This window comes from Coregonus lavaretus, assembly GCF_964263955.1.
Source record: "Coregonus lavaretus genome assembly, contig: HAP1_SCAFFOLD_1663, whole genome shotgun sequence".
NCBI lineage: Eukaryota > Metazoa > Chordata > Actinopteri > Salmoniformes > Salmonidae > Coregonus > Coregonus lavaretus.
This window is the reverse complement of record NW_028159948.1, coordinates 83,521-101,607: the sequence shown is the minus strand read 5'-3', so window position 1 is coordinate 101,607 and position 18,087 is coordinate 83,521. Positions and strand designations below refer to the sequence as shown.

The window sequence follows — 18,087 nt, the reverse complement described above, 5'->3', positions numbered from 1 at the left end:
ACACCCAGTCACTACAAAAATACAGGCGTCCTTCCTAACTCAGCTGCAGGAGAGGAAGGAAAACTATCAGGGATTTCACCATGAGGCCAATGGTGGCTTTAAAACAGTTAGAAAGTTTAATGGCTTTGATAGGAGAAAACTGAGGATGAATCATCAACATTGTAGTTACTCCACAATACTAACCTAATTGACAGAGTATGCACTCACTAACTGTAAGTCGCTCTGGATAAGAGCGTCTGCTAAATGACTAAAATGTAAATGTAAAAGAAGGAAACCTTACATGCATTGTGTTTGCAATAAGGCACTAAAGTAAAACTGCAAATAATGTGGCAAAGAAATTAACTTTATGTCCTGAATACAAAGTGTAATGTTTGGGGCAAATCCAACACAACACATCACTGAGTACCACTCTTCATATTTCCAAGCATGGTGGTGGCTGCATCATGTTATGGGTATGCATGTCATTGGCAAGGACTAGAGACTTTTTTAGGATAAAAAGAAACAGAATAGAGCTAAGTACAGTCAGAATCCTAGAGGAAAACCTGGTTCAGTCTGCTTTCCAACAGACACTGGGAGACAAATTCCCTCTTCAGCAGGACAATAACCTAAAACACAAGGCCAAATATTCACTGGAGTTGCTTACCAAGATGACATTGAATGTTCCTGAGTGGCTTAGTTACAGTTTTGACTTAATTTGGCTTGAAAACTTATGGCAAAAAAAAAAAATGGCTGTCTATATAATGTATATTGCATATATTTTACAATCCAGTTGTGCAAAGCTCTTGGAGACTTACCCAGAAAGACACAGCTTTAATCGACTCAGGGGTGTGAATACTTATATAAATGAGATATTTCTGTATTTCATTTCCAATACATTTGCAAAAATTTCAAAAACGTGTTTTCACTTTGTCATTATGGGGTATTGTATGTAGCTGCGTGAGAGAAAATATTATAATTGAATCCATTTTGAATTCAGGCTGTAAGAAAACAACATGTGGAATAAGTTAAGGGGTATGAATACTTTCTGAATGTACTGTATATCTGCAAGAAAATGATAAATATGTGAATGTTTGAAAGGGGGTCATATAAACATTGCCTTATTTATATTTTTACAGACAATATTAAGTGAATTCTGTCTGAAATAGTCATGCTATAATGGGCATAGTTTCTCAGACCAAATTTCCATTCTGGCTGAAACAAAGCGATCTGATCATGCTCCAGTCAAATATAGCTATAGGGAATGCCTATACATTGTCCAATCTCCTTCCACACATTGATTTCATTCTTCGCATCTTTATTCAGAAACAAACAAACTTGAAATTAAGTGCTGTTTCAGTGTCTTGTTGCAGGTTGTGCAATGTTCAAAAGTGTGTGTGATATTAGCATTAACTTGTGTGTGTGGTGTCAAGTGTGGATGGTCCTATGTATGCAAATAGCCGAGATTGGATATTTCAGCACCATGGACAGCAGCGACATTGGGATAGCGAGATCTGTAATTCAGCAACACATGACACTGGATAGCGGCTGTCTCAGGTGAACTTGGCATTGGGAAAATCCCATCTAATAGGAAACGAGGCATAGGAGGCAAAAAGACTGAAGGAGAAGACTCCCACAGGAACTCTATGCTTAACTGTTCTGCCACATTCATTTCAAATGTTACATTTTTCGATTTGTAAATAAAAGGGAACACATCTGCAAATAATGTAAATTGACTTTTCTAACTACACTATACAGCTTTAGTGTGTCTGTGTGTCATAGGTACAACTGCAAGCAATTCGCTTCTCAAATCCTTCTCAAATGTCTGTTTAATGTGAGAAACTAAATTAAAAACAACCGTTAGACTAATACAATGCGTACTGTCACAAATTATTACTATTCCCAACAAGACAACGAAGTGATGGTCTTTACCCACCATGGAGACTTATAAAGTCTACTTCCCCCCCACCAAAAGTTCCCACGCAGAGCGATGTTGTTTACTACATCATTATGCATATGCAGCGTGGTTCGTTCTGCGTTGTGTACTTTTAATTAGGACACTGCCACAACTGGAATTCTGATGGTTGGATAATTTTTATTCGACCTGCACACGAAGAGACAAAAAAATGATGTTAGCCCTTGGTGCAGCCACAGCTCTCGGGCACCTTGCTAGTTGAAGGTCAGGCAAAAGAGAACAGGTGCTGCATAAACACATTCAGTGCCTAACAACACACTATACAATACAAGTAAAATGATATTCAACATAATTCTGACAAAATAAATGACATACCTGTACACGAAGAGACAACACACAATAGGTTAGCCCTTGGTGCAGCCACAGCTCTCGGGCACCTGCGTGAGCACATAGAAACTCACTCAAACACTGACCCAAATACTCCCGAGTTACAATAGGTACCCAAATTAGCGAGCTTGGTGAAAGTTGTTAACATAAATCTTTATATTGTCCACATTGTAACAAAACCTATAGTTGCGTAACAGCACTTTGTGTAACTTTACCACAGTTTTATATTGACAAATTACGGCGCCAAGGACAACATACCTTGCTAGTTGAAGGACAGGCAAAAGAGAACAATAAGAGGGTACATAAATACAGATAACCCGCGATGGACCAAACCAAAATATACACAACTTTTACAATTAGGTGTATTTACAATATAGATATATAAAAATGTTTGTACACCAAAAAATTACATTAGCTATGCAGCTGTAATTAAATAAAAACCACATTGAATTAATATTATTATTATTATTATTATTAACTTATTAACATCCCCTCTTGACCTGGCCTAGTTGAACTGTCCTTGTGTGCAATTTGGTGCATAATCTAGGGGAACAACATCACACTACTACATTCACCCCTACTGTTTTACACTATATTATAAACACAAAACAAAACACATAACCTCGAAGGTAACAAAGCAAAGAAAGAAAAAAAACATTCCACACCCACAGGGCGACAGAGTAACCCAGTGTAGTCCCTTAATTCTAGACCCACAAATGGTCGATCAGCTGGAAAGCTATCCCGTGAAGGATTAGGAAAAATAAGAGGTAGCTAATCCCTTATTCAACCCTATACAAAAAATGCCAAATACATTTTATGCTGATGAACTACACACAAAGTTACATGAATTGTCAAAAATATTAGACAAACCCACAAATCACTCTAAGACCCACTTAGATTACCACATACACACAACAAAGAAAAGGTAGGCAATATCCTACCATCACTGAGAAACCAAGAATTGTTTCATTTCCTGTGTAGACATAGTTTGGATTAGCCTATTCACTGGATTAATAAATCTACCTAGTCTAGTCCGAACACCCTCACCCAAAAACCTAGCAGGAATGTCACGGACAGCACCAACCGTGCTCAAAGGTCTAACCTCAGGTTGGGGAGTACTACAGATCAGCATATCCGGAGCCAGCACACTTTCAATTTCCGACTCAACACTAGTAGTGTCAGACGACTGATCAGAATCCTGGTAGATTGTCACAGACCAGACTGACAAAGCATCTTCAACCAAGTTAACAACATCAGGCACAGCACCATCCCAGCTGAGTGGAGTTTCACTATCAGAATTCTTGTAGGCTTTGGGGATCTCAGCCCCGAAACCTGAAGGATCTGGAGAAGGTCTGTATGGAGGAGTGGGCCAAAATCCCTGCTGCAGTGTGTGCAAACCTGGTCAAGACCTACAGGAAACGTATGATCTCTGTAATTGCAAACAAAGGTTTCTGTACCAAATAATAAGTTCTGCTTTTCTGATGTATCAAATACTTATGTCATGCAATAAAATGCAAATTAATTACTTAAAAATCATACAATGTGATTTTCTGGATTTTTGTTTTACATTCCGTCTCTCACAGTTGAAGTGTATGTATGATAAAAATTACAGACCTCTACATGCTTTGTAAGTAGGAAAACCTGCAAAATCGGCAGTGTATCAAATACTTGTTCTCCCCACTGTATGTACTGGATATCATTTTTATTTTACATTTTTAGTCATTTAGCAGACGCTCTTATCCAGAGCGACTTACAGTTAGTGAGTGCATACATCATTTTTATTTTTCATACTGGCCCCCCGTGGGAATCGAACCCACAACCCTGGCGTTGCAAACGCCATGCTCTACCAACTGAGCAACATCCCTGCCGGCCATTCCCTCCCCTACCCTGGACAACGCTGGGCCAATTGTGCGGCGCCCCATGGGTCTCCCGGTCGCAGCCGGCTACGACAGAGCCTGGATTCGAACCAGAATCTCTAGTGGCACAGCTAGCACTGCGATGCAGTGCCTTAGACCACTGCGCCACTCAAAGGGTGCCAGCTTTGCAACCCATCTCTGCTCGCATGCATCGTCTCAGCTTTGTAAGAATATATTTGAGTGGATCGTTGTCGGTCCACACAGTAAACGTATGCCCTCGCAGCCAATGGCTGAATTTATCATGAATGGCCCATTTCATGGCTAGAAATTCCAGCCGGTGAGCAGGATACTTGGATTGTGCATGATTAAGAGATTTACTAGCAAAAGCTATCGGCCTGGCTATGTCCTTCCCATCTTGCACTTGTGATAGTACAGCTCCCAAAACACTAGTAGATGCATCCACGGAAAGTAGAAATGGCTGAGAAAAATCTGGATGAACCAGCAGTGCCTGGTCAACTAGTGCTGATTTCAAAGCTTCAAAAGCGAGTCGACATTCGGCAGTCCAGTCTGCAGCAGTGAGCCTGCGAGGGGGACCAGGCCTCTTCCTACCCTTGCCTCTCCTAGGCTTCTTCTGACCTGTAGTTAGCTGAAACAATGGCCTAGCAACCATGGAACAATTCTCAATGTAGTGCTAATAGTATACTACCATACCAAGGAAAGAACCTATTTTGATAGGAGACGGTGTGACACCATCAGCTTCACTCTCAGCTTCACTCTCAGTCACATTCAAAATGGTTTGAACTTTAGCAGGGTCAGTGGCTACACCCTCCTGAGAAATGATGTGGCCCAAAAACTTTACAGACCTCCTCAGAAACTTGCACTTAGACGGAGACAGTTTAAGGTTGTGCGCCTGCAACCGCTGAAAAACCATCTCAAGTCTCTGCAGACTCTCTTCCTCCGTCTTAGCAAAAACCATCAGATCATCCAAGTAACAAAGGAGACTTAGAACGTTTTGGTCACCAAAGATGGTCAGCATCATTCTCATAAAAGTAGCCGGGCTGTTGCAGAGGCCCTGAGGTAACCGATTGTACTCGTGCAGACCTAAAGGGGAGGAAAAGGCAGTGTATTTCTTGTCCTCTTCATGCAGTGGCACGTTGTAATACCCTGACGTCAAATCCATTGTGCTGAAGAAGGCATTACCTCCCAGTGCGGCCAGTACATCAGCCTGATGAGGCAGGGGATGAGCATCCTTTACTGTGCGGGCATTTAACCACCTGAAGTCAGTACATAGGCGCAAGTCCCCATTCTTTTTCCATACCAGCACCAATGGTGAGGCATACTCGCTGCTGGATTTTCTGACGATTTCCTTTTCCTCCATATCATCCAGTGTTTCCCTGAGTTTTTGGTAATGAGCTGGAGACAGCCTACGATAAGGTCATCGAAATGGGCGGTCATCAGTCAGCCGTATGCGAAGGCAGAACTCCTTTGCCTCGCCACAATCTAGGCTATGTCTAGAGAACACTGTGTCATACTTCCCAATTAAGTTGACAAGTTTATCTTTCCAGAACTGTGAAACTGGACACTCCTCAACAGACAGGCCTTGAAGTCCAAGATTCCTCAGTGTACTGTTGCCATTATCTACACTGCCACCAACTGAACTCTTAGCTGTCAGACTGCCATGTGATCTGTCACATTGAGCCTTTGCCACATTCTGATGAGCTGCTTGCTGCTTGACATCATTAAAATACTCCAATGCAATGCAAGGGTACACATCCGCCACTTTAGCATTTCGTCTCAGGGTAACTGCCGATGTTGTTGGATTCACAATCTTCACAGGGAGCCATCCATCCCCCCACAGAGGCGTAACTACTCTCCCCACTAGTATGTGTCGATTCACACAACGAGACGTGCTGGGCTCGACAACAACAGTACTGCCCACAGAGAGTTTTGTCTTTGGCGGTAGGCGGCCCCACACCAGATGCTCACTCATGGGTTGGAGCGTTACTGCTATCTTCAACTTAATGGTGCCCACTTTATCTGGGATGGAGTCTCCTCTCCATCTCTCCAGATTTGACATCACACTGGCTAGAGGAACCTGGTGTACCCGCCACCCGCCAGTAGCTGTCATTTGATTTGAACTGTCTAACCAGAGACTTCAACACATTAGTTCCCACAATGAGTTCATCAACCTGCCCATCAACAATAAGCACTGGGACTACATAACAGAAGCCATAAAGTTGAATTTTTAAGTCACACATGCCCACTGGGCTAGTTTGTTCCCACCACAACCCACCAGGATGATGTCTGAAGGAGCTAGAAAGTTCCCCTCTACCACTCCTGCCTCCCTCAACCGAGGAACAATATCTGCGCGCAGAGTAGTAGCCATGGACCCACTATCTAACATCCCCTTCAGCTCAACTTTATCCTGTACTAGCACAGTGGTGTAAAACAAACTGTCATTCTGATTGTGTTCTGAAAAATGACTGTGTTGTTCTTGGGTACTGACTCACAAAAGTAAGAATAAACAGATTGGATATCATCATCAGTGGAGGAAAAATAAGAATGCCCCACATTGCCCTCATTTAGCAGACGCTCTTATCCAGAGCGACTTACAGTTAGTGCATACGTTATTAAATTTTTTCATACCCCCCGTGGGAATCAAACCCACAACCCTGGCGTTGCAAACACCATGCTCTACGAACTGAGCCGGCCATTCCCTCCACGACGCTGGTCCAATTGTGCGCCGCCCCATGGGTCTCCCGGTCGCGGCCGGCTACGACAGAGCCTGGATTCGAACCAGGATCTCTAGTGGCACAGCTAGCACTGCGATGTAGTGCCTTAGACCACTGCGCCACTCACAGACTGAGTATTGCTGACCAGAGCCTTCTCTAACAAAGTCAAAACTTTCTTTAATGTCCCACCCTCAGATACAGATGGTGCCAGGTCTGGTTCACGGCCACATTGAGAAAAAGATGACACATTAGGTCTTTTCACAGGACCCACTCCCTCCTGAGGGCAGTCAAAAACAGCAGCAACCTGCTGTGAAAGTTGTGTTCTACATGCTTTACGTTCCCTTAACAGGTCATCCAACCGATCCTGTACCTCACTGGCTGTCCAGTCACGAATGGGTTTGCTCTTGAACACTTGGGCCAACTCTTTATCAGGACAGTTGCGTACAAACATGACTGCCAACTCTGAGCACTGATTGGGTAAGGTCCTGCCCTCACTCACAAGGTACTGTTCGGCTGCCTCTGCAGCTTTGTTAAGCCTAATCCAGAAATCTATTGGACCCTCATTAGCTTATGGTTTGATTGAATAGAAATCAGCTAATGGCATACCTGAGCAGACAGTATCCCCAAAGTGTTGCTTGAAAACACTGAACACCGCCTTAACATCTGTGACAACAAGGTTGTTACGCTTCCAGACTTTGGTCACATCCCGTGCCCTCCCCATGAGCCTAGACATCACCTCCCCAACATTCCCAGACCCAGTGTAACCCCTCTTCTCTAGGTAGACTTCCATTAACTCCTCCCACTCCAGGACAGAGTACTTATCTGAGCCATCACCCCTAAAAAGAGGTGGAGCACTAACATCTGACTTCACAACCAGATTCAGCTTGGACGCATCAATAAAGGTTGACCCACACTGCTCAGGCAGGGGAAACTGCTGGGGTTGGTGAGGGGGACGGGCAGGAGAAAGACTTGAAACCCCAGGCTGCAGTAAACTCGCTCTGATAGATTCTCCTATCTCTGAACCAATCTGCTTAATAAGGTCACTAAGCTGACTCGGAGGCATCCCATTATCACCGAGTACTGTGGATGATGGTACTTCAAAAGACAGAGGTGGGATACCCTGGTCAGGTGGAACAAACAGCCTACCCCTCCCAGTGCTTGCAAACTCAGGACTAGCAAACGCTCTACTCCCAGGAGCTGACTGTACAATTGGTGTAAATGGAAGGACACCCCTCCCTCTACCCACACTAAAATCCCCAGCATAACACGTCTTATGGATTTGAGAATCTTCCATGGCTCAACAGAGCACTAAAATACAATGTAATTTAGTGCATTTAAATACCCCCAAAAATTAATGCAATAAACAAATTCATCCAAAACATACAAATAAGCACGAATACCTGTATCTAATGAATATGCTACATTCACTTTCACTGTTTACAGTATATATTCACTTACAGTAAGCCATCAACAAATTCACATGCGCAGGTCGTGCACCTCATCCACATGCACAGCTCCGGCGGTCGGCTTGAGCTGACCAGTCGGCAGGTCACGTAATTAGGACACTGCCACAACTGGAATTCTGATGGTTGGATAATTTTTATTCGACCTGCACACGAAGAGACAACACACAATATGTTAGCTCTTGGTGCAGCCACAGCTCTCGGGCACCTTGCTAGTTGAAGGTCAGGCAAAAGAGAACAGGTGCTGCATGCACACATTCCGTGCCTAACAACACACTATACAATACAAGTAAAATGATATACAACATAATTCTGACAAAATAAATGACATACCTGTACACGAAGAGACAACACACAATAGCTTAGCCCTTGGTGCAGCCACAGCTCTCGGGCACCTGCGTGAGCACATAGAAACTCACTGTCTAATCAGAGACTTCAACACATTAGTTCCCACAATGAGTTCATCAACCTGCCCATCAACAATAAGCACTGGGACTACATAACAGAAGCCATAAAGTTGCATTTTTAAGTCACACATGCCCACTGGGCTAGTTTGTTCCCACCACAATCCACCAGGATAATGTCTGAAGGAGCTAGAAAGTTCCCCTCTACCACTCCTGCCTCCCTCAACCGAGGTACAATATCTGCGCGCAGAGTAGTAGCCATGGACCCACTATCTAACATCCCCTTCAGCTCAACTTTATCCTGTACTAGCACAGTGGTGTAAAACAAACTGTCTTTCTGATTAATTCTCATTGTGTTCTGAAAAATGACTGTGTTGTTCTTGGGTACTGACTCACAAAAGTAAGAATAAACAGATTGGATATCATCATCAGTGGAGGAAAAATAAGAATGCCCCACATTGCCCTCCTCAGAACGGAGGCTTTCTAGTTTTCCTGAGACCTGCCAGTCTGTCCACATCCAGGGTTCTGTCGCTGCCCAGCCTCACTACAGTCAAAGCTCATGTGGCCCGGAGAAAAGCACTTGACGCACAGCTGGTGCATCTGACAGTGAGCTTTGGTCCAGTGATTAGTGCTTCCACAGTCAGCGCACTCATGCTGACGTTTGTGGAACTGTTTACGGGGCCCTCTACATTTAACATGTTTAAGTCATTTAGCAGACGCTCTTATCCAGAGCGACTTACAGTTAGTGCATACGTAACTTTTTTTTTTTCATACCCCCCGTGGGAATCGAACCCACAACCCTGGCGTTGCAAACACCATGCTCTACGAACTGAGCCGGCCATTCCCTCCACTACCCTAGGCGACGCTGGTCCAATTGTGCGCCGCCCCATGGGTCTCCCGGTCGCGGCCGGCTACGACAGAGCCTGGATTCAAACCAGGATCTCCAGTCCCCCAGGACTGTGTTGTGTTACCTGCTTGACAATAGTATTGATGTCCCCCAGGAGAGCAGCAGCAGGTTGCACGTTGTTCCCCATCTCCTCAGCACACAGATCAACCTTGACATTGACCTTGACATAAATAACGTATGTGGAACGTTACTACAACATACCAGCAACGACACGACAGGAAGAGCGCCGTGCGTGACACATGTAACAGCAGCTGGAGGAGTGGCCAAACCTCAAGCTAAACACAACAGAAATAACCAGGCACCACCACATAATGCTAAGGCTGACACACACACGTTCCCTTTTATAAACCGGGTGACTCGAGCCCTGAATGCTGATTGGCTGAAAGCTGTGGTATATCTGACCGTATAACATGGGTCACGTTGAGGGAGGAGGTCAGAGACCTGGCCGTGTTGTGCCAGGATAACAACCTCTCCCTCAACGTGACCAAGACAAAGGAGATGATTGTGGACTACAGGAAAAAAAAGAGGACTGAGCACGCCCCCATTCTCATCGACGGGGCTGTAGTGGAACAGGTTGAGAGCTTCAAGTTCCTTGGTGTCCACATCACCAACGAACTATCATGGTCCAAACACACCAAGACAGTCGTGAAGAGGGCACGACAAAGCCTATTCCCCCTCAGGAGATTGAAAAGATTTGGCATGGGTCCTCAGATCCTCAAAAAATTATACAGCTGCACCATCGAGAGCATCCTGACTGGTTGCATCACCGCCTGGTATGGCAACTGCTTGGCCTCCGACCGCAAGGCACTAAAGAGGGTAGTGTGTACGGCCCAGTACATCACTGGGGCCAAGTTTCCTGCCATCCAGGACCTCTATACCAGGCGGTGTCAGAGGAAGGCCCTCAAAATTGTCAAAGACTCCAGCCACCCTAGTCATAGACTGCAAGCGGTACCGGAGTGCCAAGTCTAGGTCCAAAAGACTTCTCAACAGCTTCTACCCCCAAGCCTTAAGACTCCTGAACAGCTAATCATGGCTACCCGGACTATTTGCACTGCCCCCCCACCCCATCCTTTTACGCTGCTGCTACTCTGTTAATTATTTATGCATAGTCACTTTAACTCTACCCACATGTACATATTACTTCAACTACCTCAACTAGCCGGTGCCCCCGCACATTGACTCTGCACCGGTACCCCCCTGTATATATAGCCTCCCTACTGTTATTTTATTTTACTTCTGCTCTTTTTTTCGCAACACTTTTTTTGTTGTTGTTTTATTTTTACTTTTTTGTTTAAAATAAATGCACTGTTGGTTAAGGGCTGTAAGTAAGCATTTCACTGTAATGTCTGCACCTGTTGTATTACGGCGCATGTGGCCAATAAAATTTGATTTGATTTGATTTGAAATTTATTTTGACTGTTCAAATTACGTTGGTAACCAGTTTATAATAGCAATAAGGCACCTCTGGGGTTTGTGGTATAGGGCCAATATACCACGGCTAAGGGCTGTATCGTCAAGGCACTCTGCGTTGCATCGTGCTTAAGAACAGCCCCTAGACGTGGTATATTGGCCATATACCACACCCCCTCGGGCCTTATTGCTTAAATATAGATGTACTGTACAGCACTAAGACAGCCATGACATTATTTGGAGAGACCACAAAGACTTATAGAGAAGCTATATAATTGATAGACTAAATCCAATAGACTGAGTCAAATACCTTTATACCTGGTTACAATGAAATGTAGTTCACTATGAAATGACCTGTGACTAGGGTTGCAAAATTACAGTTACTTTCCCCAAATTCCCAGAAATCCCTGTTGGAAGATTCCAGAAATCAGAACGGAATAAGCAGAAAATCTGGAATCCGAAAAAAAGAAGGAAAAAAAAGAAACCCTACTGGTGACCTTTGACCTAGCTGGATGACCTTTACTTGGGTGTCAAACCTGGGGGGAAGGCCAAAGTGCAGGATCCAGTTGAGTCTGGCACCAAGTAGGACCACAACATCAGACTGGAGCAGAGCTCTGCAGTCCCCACCAAGACCATAGAACCAGGAGGATAGGAAGAGGAGGAGGAGGAGGAAGAGAGGAGGAGGAGGATAGGAAGAGAGGAGGAGGAGGATAGGAAGAGAGGAGGAGGAGAGCAGGGACAAAACAAAATGTAATGAAAAGAGGCTAGTTATAGGAGTAGTGTAGTTGTTTGATTGACACCAGTTTACATTGACATGACCTGGCCAGGAGAGACTAGTTATAGATAGGGATTTCAGGAGTTTCGTGGTCCGTTCAAATGGTCAGGGAAATTCTTGGTCCTACTTATACAGTCAATGGTCTGTACATGAATATGATGCCAGCTGAGAGAAGGAGAGGCTGACCTGGAGCGGGCAGCAGCAACACAGTTGGGGTGATCGTCAGGCAGCACCCCTTTACCCATGGGGGTGGGCAGGAAGGGCAGGTCACACCCCTCCACCAGCTCCTTCAGAGCCCCCTCTGCTCTTCAATGGGCTGCACCTGCAGAGGGACACAGACAGAGGGCACTGCCACACGGATTTCAACAGACTGGTCTTCACAACTGGGATGCATTCAGCTGAGCAAAACGTTGTGCAACGTTCAGATAGAAATATAGCATGTAGAACGAACGTGCCTCTCAGACAGGTAGAATGAGAAATCATGTCAACAACATTTGTCGACTGAACGTGGCCCAGTTTTCAACTGAACCGTGGTACAGTGCTATATGTGTTACAGTGCGTCTCAGCTGGCTATTGATCTCTCTTGGACAGACGCACGTAACATAACTGGAAGTAGCGTCTGTCAACAGAATGGGATGTGACAACTTTGTTCCGGTACGCTGATTTTTCACCACTAATCATTTGGACAAATCCCGATTTCGCAGGTGCTCGCATCTTTTCAATTTCAGAACGGGAGGGGACATTTGGCCCATAAACTTGCCGGAAACTTGCAGAGAGTTTCCGTTTAGGGGGGTGGAGAGTTCGCAAGTGGCGTTAGTATCTTTCTCTTAACATCTCCCCAGACCTTATCCAAGTATCTGACGCAATTATGCAAGATTTTAGTTCTGTTTCCCCCAGATTATCTGGCTATTAAAAAAGCAATGCCTACCTTTGCCAATGATGAGTAAAGTCCGTTTGGCTCCTTTCAGGACCGCCAGTGCTTCTGTGATCACCATATGGTCAGCCATACTCACAGGAGGAGGTGGACTACAGGGCACCTCTCTGACAAAGGAAATAATAAATAATAGGTCAAACATTAAACATGTTACCTAGCAACTTTATTGCATATGTAAATAAACCATGAAGGTCTATCGAGGCTTATTGCTATTCTCTGATGAGAATATTTTGATATAGTGCTATATTTTCTAAGTAATTTAATTTCTGGTTCACTTCAGACGTTAAAAGGTATAACAAGATAAAATAAAAATGACTACGGTGATGTGAATTCAGAGGTATACATATTCAACAGTAACACATTAGTATACATTTTAAATGGATGAAAGACAGTGATGGCCACTAACCTGGCTCTGCTCCTGTCCAATTTAGCATTGACCATGTCCCCAGATATGTCTACGTATACAGCACCTGGACGTCCATACATGCTAGTGCGTGCTGCCTTAGACATACCAAACACCCTTAAATTCAGATCAATTAAGGCTGTGCTGTGCTCTTATGAAGCAGTTAAGGTACCTTGCTAAGCTGGAAAATTAGAGGTCAGAAAAAAGACAATTGCAGGTGATACCAAATGATATGAAGAGGACTACACAGAGGGAGTCAGAGTAGACTGTATACCTTCTCTACCACTGAGGAGATCATATCCAGACTGCTAGACCTAGCAGAGAACTTACTGTACAATCTGCATGCCTCCACCTGACAGAGAAAGAGGACCACAAATAACAAATTATTTCCTCTTTCAGCAATTAAACTGCTAGGGCCAGTTTCCCAGACAGAGATTCTCTATTGAGTTTGCTTTTTAGGCCATGACTAGGCTTAATCTGTGTCCTGGGAAACAACCCCCTAATGTTCAAAAGTCATAAATATCATGGTTCAATCGGTACCTGTGGAAACTCTTGAAACGCCCCAGTGGTCTCTTGGTTTTGATCGGAGGAGCCTCCAATAACAATCACAGGCCTACAGAGAGAGAGGTATCACACAATGACATCAACTGACAATCTGAGATAGTTTGGAGTCCTCAGATCATTTTTTGCAGTGTGCGGATAGCATCCCTTCTTTTGAAAGGACCACTGAACATGAGTAGTAGGGTCTTCTGTTTGTGGAGTTCTAGCATACCAGCAGTTCATGTTAGCGTTGGCCATTCCACCAAGTGCATGGATGAGTCCCGGTCCAGACACAACCAGACACGCACCTGGACTGGAGAGGAACAGACAGACAGAGGGACAGACAGGAAGACAGGCAGACAGACACACAAAGGGTCAGACAGACAGGCAGACATAATTAGCAATGCAAAAAAGCTATGAAACTGACCCTCACACACTACACGCTCCTGTAGTCTATGTACGGGTAGTTAATATCACATGATTTGGGGAGAGCTGGTTTAGTAATAAAAAGGTGGCTTATGGCTTGTTCATTGCGCATTCCCACATACTTGATTCCTGAGGCTTGAGCTGCCTTAGCTACTTCAATGACTGGAACACCAACTATTCCAAACATATATTCTACATTCTGTAGAGAGTTACATGTAGATACAGTATATTTACCTTTTTTTAAACATTTTTAGTCATTTAGCAGACGCTCTTATCCAGAGCGATTTACAGTTAGTGAGTGCATACATTTTCATACTGAATTGTATATGAATTGTTACAATGTAGTTTAGATTTTCTTTGCATTGACACACACATTGGCATGCATCAACAAGGGTGTTAACATATACTATTCCACATAAACATCTAAATGTTTTTCTACAACAATATTAATAGTTAGCTATACCAGTGCAATGACCTATGGCACACTTTCACAACTCATAGTGTTACATTCTCACTGCCAAGGACATGATCAGCGACTAATATATTATTAGCAACACGGTTACACAGTATAACACTGTTTTATATATATTGCACACACTTCACCTGAGCTTTTAGTGCCTCTGCAATGAGCTGAGCCCCAGTCACATCTTCCATTATTATTGTCGAGAAATCTGTTCAAAGTGCAAACGCGGTTAGCAATGATTTCTTGGACTTGTTGTTCAGTAGCTTATAAATCGTGTTTAGATCTCTTGCAAATCATTAGTTTTGTCTGCTTTCCAGCATGCATTACATGAGTAGCTTTTTCTTCTTCAGTGGGGTTTATAGGCAGTTGGCATCCAACGTTATGGTGCATTACTGCCCCCTATTGTACAGAAGTGTGGACATGAGCCGTGCAATAGCAGTCATGAATATTTAATAAACTAGTAGCATTTTTCTTTTTTTATTGCAAGAAATACATAATAAGCCCTCATTATGTGTTTATAACTGCACTTTACTTAACACTTAACTCAGTTAAGTCATTATGAGTGTATGACAGTATGAAAAAAAAAATGTATGCACACACTAACTGTAAGTCGCTCTGGATAAGAGCTTCTGCTAAATGACTAAAATGTAAAATGTAAATGACTTGAGTGTATGCATTATAGATATAGGCTTCATAGAAAGTGTTACAAATGTTCTCCTGTCATCTTATAGGAGATCCATTCATGGATTTAGTTATGGCTTGAGAATGTGACTGGTCTACGGAGTTCTCCTTTATGTCTGTCTTTATATGTGACAACAACTTTTCTGTATTATGTGTATTTCCACAATCAATAATCATAAACGGTACTTCACTATGAATACTTTTGACTATGTGGTTTGAAGTACTTTACCGTTATCTTGCACATACATGAAGACTACTATAGACAGAAATCAATGCAGTAATGTTTTATTAAATAAAGGCTCTGATTAAAATATCATATTAATAAAATCAGGCATTTGGCTAATTATTCTTCCCAGAAGCTCCTGTGAATGGTTTGGAGATGGCTCTGGAGAGAGCGTGTAACACCCTGACTATGAGTGGGCGTTTACGGGACTGGGACTCCTGGGGAGCAGGGGCCGGTGTGGTTGTCAGGTCCTCCTTGGGTGGGGAAGTGGATGGAACCTCTGGAACCTCACACTCAGCATCTGTCATGAGAACATTTCATAATCAGAAAATGAATGTGTGTGTTTGTGTCTGTCCGTCTGTCCGTCTGCCTGTCCGTCTGTCTGCCTGTCTGCCTGTCTGTCCGTCTGCCTGTCTGTCCGTCTGTATGCCTGTCTGCCTGTCTGTCTGTCTGTCTGTCTGTCCGTCAGTCTGTCTGTCTGTCTGCCTGCCTGCCTGTCCGTCTGCCTGTCCGTCTGTCTGTCTGCCTGTTTGCCTGTCTTTTTGTCTGCCTGTATGTCTGTCTGCCCGTCCGTCTGCCTGTCAGTCTGCCTGTCTGTCTGCATGTCTGTCCGTCGGTCTGCCTGTATCTGTTGTCACTGTTTTAACAAGCTTGTCATAGGGTGATACATCAATATGACATTATCGATGCTTATCACTTACCCTGTGAAATATGAGTCTCTCTGAGATGTTTGGTAGGCAGCGCATCCTGTTCAGGGTGTCTCTTCGGTTCCCCTTTTGTCTTGAACAGCTGTTGACAAAACACATCAGGACAACTGAGCCTGTGTAAAATACAGAGTGTGCATCCTAAAAGGCACCCTATTCGCTACGTAAGGCACTACTTTTGACAAGGGCCCAGAGAGCTCTGGTAAAAAGTCGTGCACTATATAGGGAATAGGGTGCCATTTGGGACTCTCCCATGTGTATTAGGATTGCATTACAGCGTCCTCACTCAACCTCCTAAAGACAATGACAACAGTTTTGTTCTAATGCTGAGAGACAATAGGGGTGTAGTGAATCTGTAGGGTAAATTTCAGCCCTGCCTTACAGAGGTAATCTCAAAACACAGAGCACCCTACCTTAATCATGATCTTTGGAAACTTATGCATTTTCGGTAGGAAACGCCACTTCCTGTTCTTCTTAGTCTCTTCCCCTCTGGCAGAGGGAAGACGGGCCATGCCGTCAGCCTTTACATCAGCCGGGCTAAGGCTCCTGGCAGGGAATTCCTCAGTAGCATTAAGGTCAGCTACAACACCATGAGTGATGTCACTTGTGGCATTGCTGGTGTCTGAGTGAGAAGAGCACGCTAGTGTGACCGACCTGTGTACAATAACTGGGAGAAGAGGACGCAGCCATTGAAGTCAGTCACTGCATCCCAAATGGCATTCTCTTCACTTTATAGTGCACTACTTTTGACCAGGGCCCATAGGGTCTGGTCAAAAGTAGTGCACTAAATATGGAAGAAGGTGCCATTTTGGACACAACCAGTGAATTTCACATCATAAAACGCAATGTATTGAGCATCATGTTACAATTAAGTCCTATGCAGATGAAAATAGGTACTTTCACTTACCATCCTCCATTGTAGACTTGGACACATAAGTCAGGCTGTCCATCACCACGTCTGTCATCAACTTGATGACCTGATCCAAAACCATTTCAGCCGATGGTGGCATAGGCCTTCCCATACACTGCCCCAGGAGTCTCCTAACAGAAGTCTGGGCAAAGTTGTAAATGAGCTCTGAGGCATCGTCCTTTGACAGCTTCCTCAGGGCTGGTTTAGGCAGCGCTGGTTGAGAGAGGCTTCTGTGGCCAACCATGGATTGAAGCTGGCGGTTTATGGTTATCTCCTGAATGAGACCATGGACCTTTGCGATCAGGTTGCCAGATGCACCTTGAAGGGCTTCAACTGACAGGAGCCTATCCAGATGTTCTTCTGCTGAAGTCATCTCTGGGTCGTCCGTCTTCAATGTGTCCATTATAGTTTTCACTATGATATTGGTGTCAGATATGTTTATTTCTTGTTGGCTCACAAGCGTTGACCGTGAACCTGTCTCGTCCATTGCGATAGAGGTATGGGATTCTGTCCTTGTGATTTCATCGGCAGCGCTCATGTCAGGCAACTGGTCAAGGCTCTCCAGTACAGAGTCTAACATGTTAGTGGCTATCAGACACTCCTCACTTGCAATCTGCCCAACAGATGAACTCTCAGAGTTGGCCACTCTACACTTGATCACATTTAGGATCAAGCTGAGCGTCTTCTTTGCAGTTTTGCTAAAGCCTTCTTGGCTGACTGCCACTGTTACGTCTTTTAGAGCCACAAGAGGTTTGCAACTTTCACTCAATCCACTGCCGTGGAGAGGAGAGGCTCTCTTCAAACTGTTGTTGCTCACAACTGACATACTCCTGGTGGGCAGAGTGACATCCTCACTGCATGTGTCAATTATATGGTGGTCTGTTGAAGAGCCACTCGAAGACACAAGGGCTTTAGACCTTTTAGCCAAACAGACTTTTGACAAAGGCTTCTCACTTCTCACAGACGGAGGGCGGCTCC

General features: G+C 44.2%; 1 pseudogene across 1 annotated transcript in view; it reads right to left on the bottom strand.

Annotated features, from left to right (window-relative positions):
* Positions 1 to 9,704: 9,704 nt before the first annotated feature.
* LOC311122309 (2-hydroxyacyl-CoA lyase 1-like) overlaps positions 9,705 to 18,087 on the bottom strand; it is a 69,849-nt pseudogene continuing 61,466 nt past the window's right edge. Inside the window, exons 10-17 of the transcript in view lie at positions 13,935 to 14,010; positions 13,703 to 13,775; positions 13,437 to 13,514; positions 13,166 to 13,260; positions 12,754 to 12,866; positions 12,012 to 12,147; positions 11,559 to 11,664; positions 9,705 to 9,788 (exon numbers count right to left, since the gene is read on the bottom strand). The product of the transcript in view is annotated as a 2-hydroxyacyl-CoA lyase 1-like (transcript). The remainder of the gene's footprint in view (positions 9,789 to 11,558; positions 11,665 to 12,011; positions 12,148 to 12,753; positions 12,867 to 13,165; positions 13,261 to 13,436; positions 13,515 to 13,702; positions 13,776 to 13,934; positions 14,011 to 18,087) is intronic.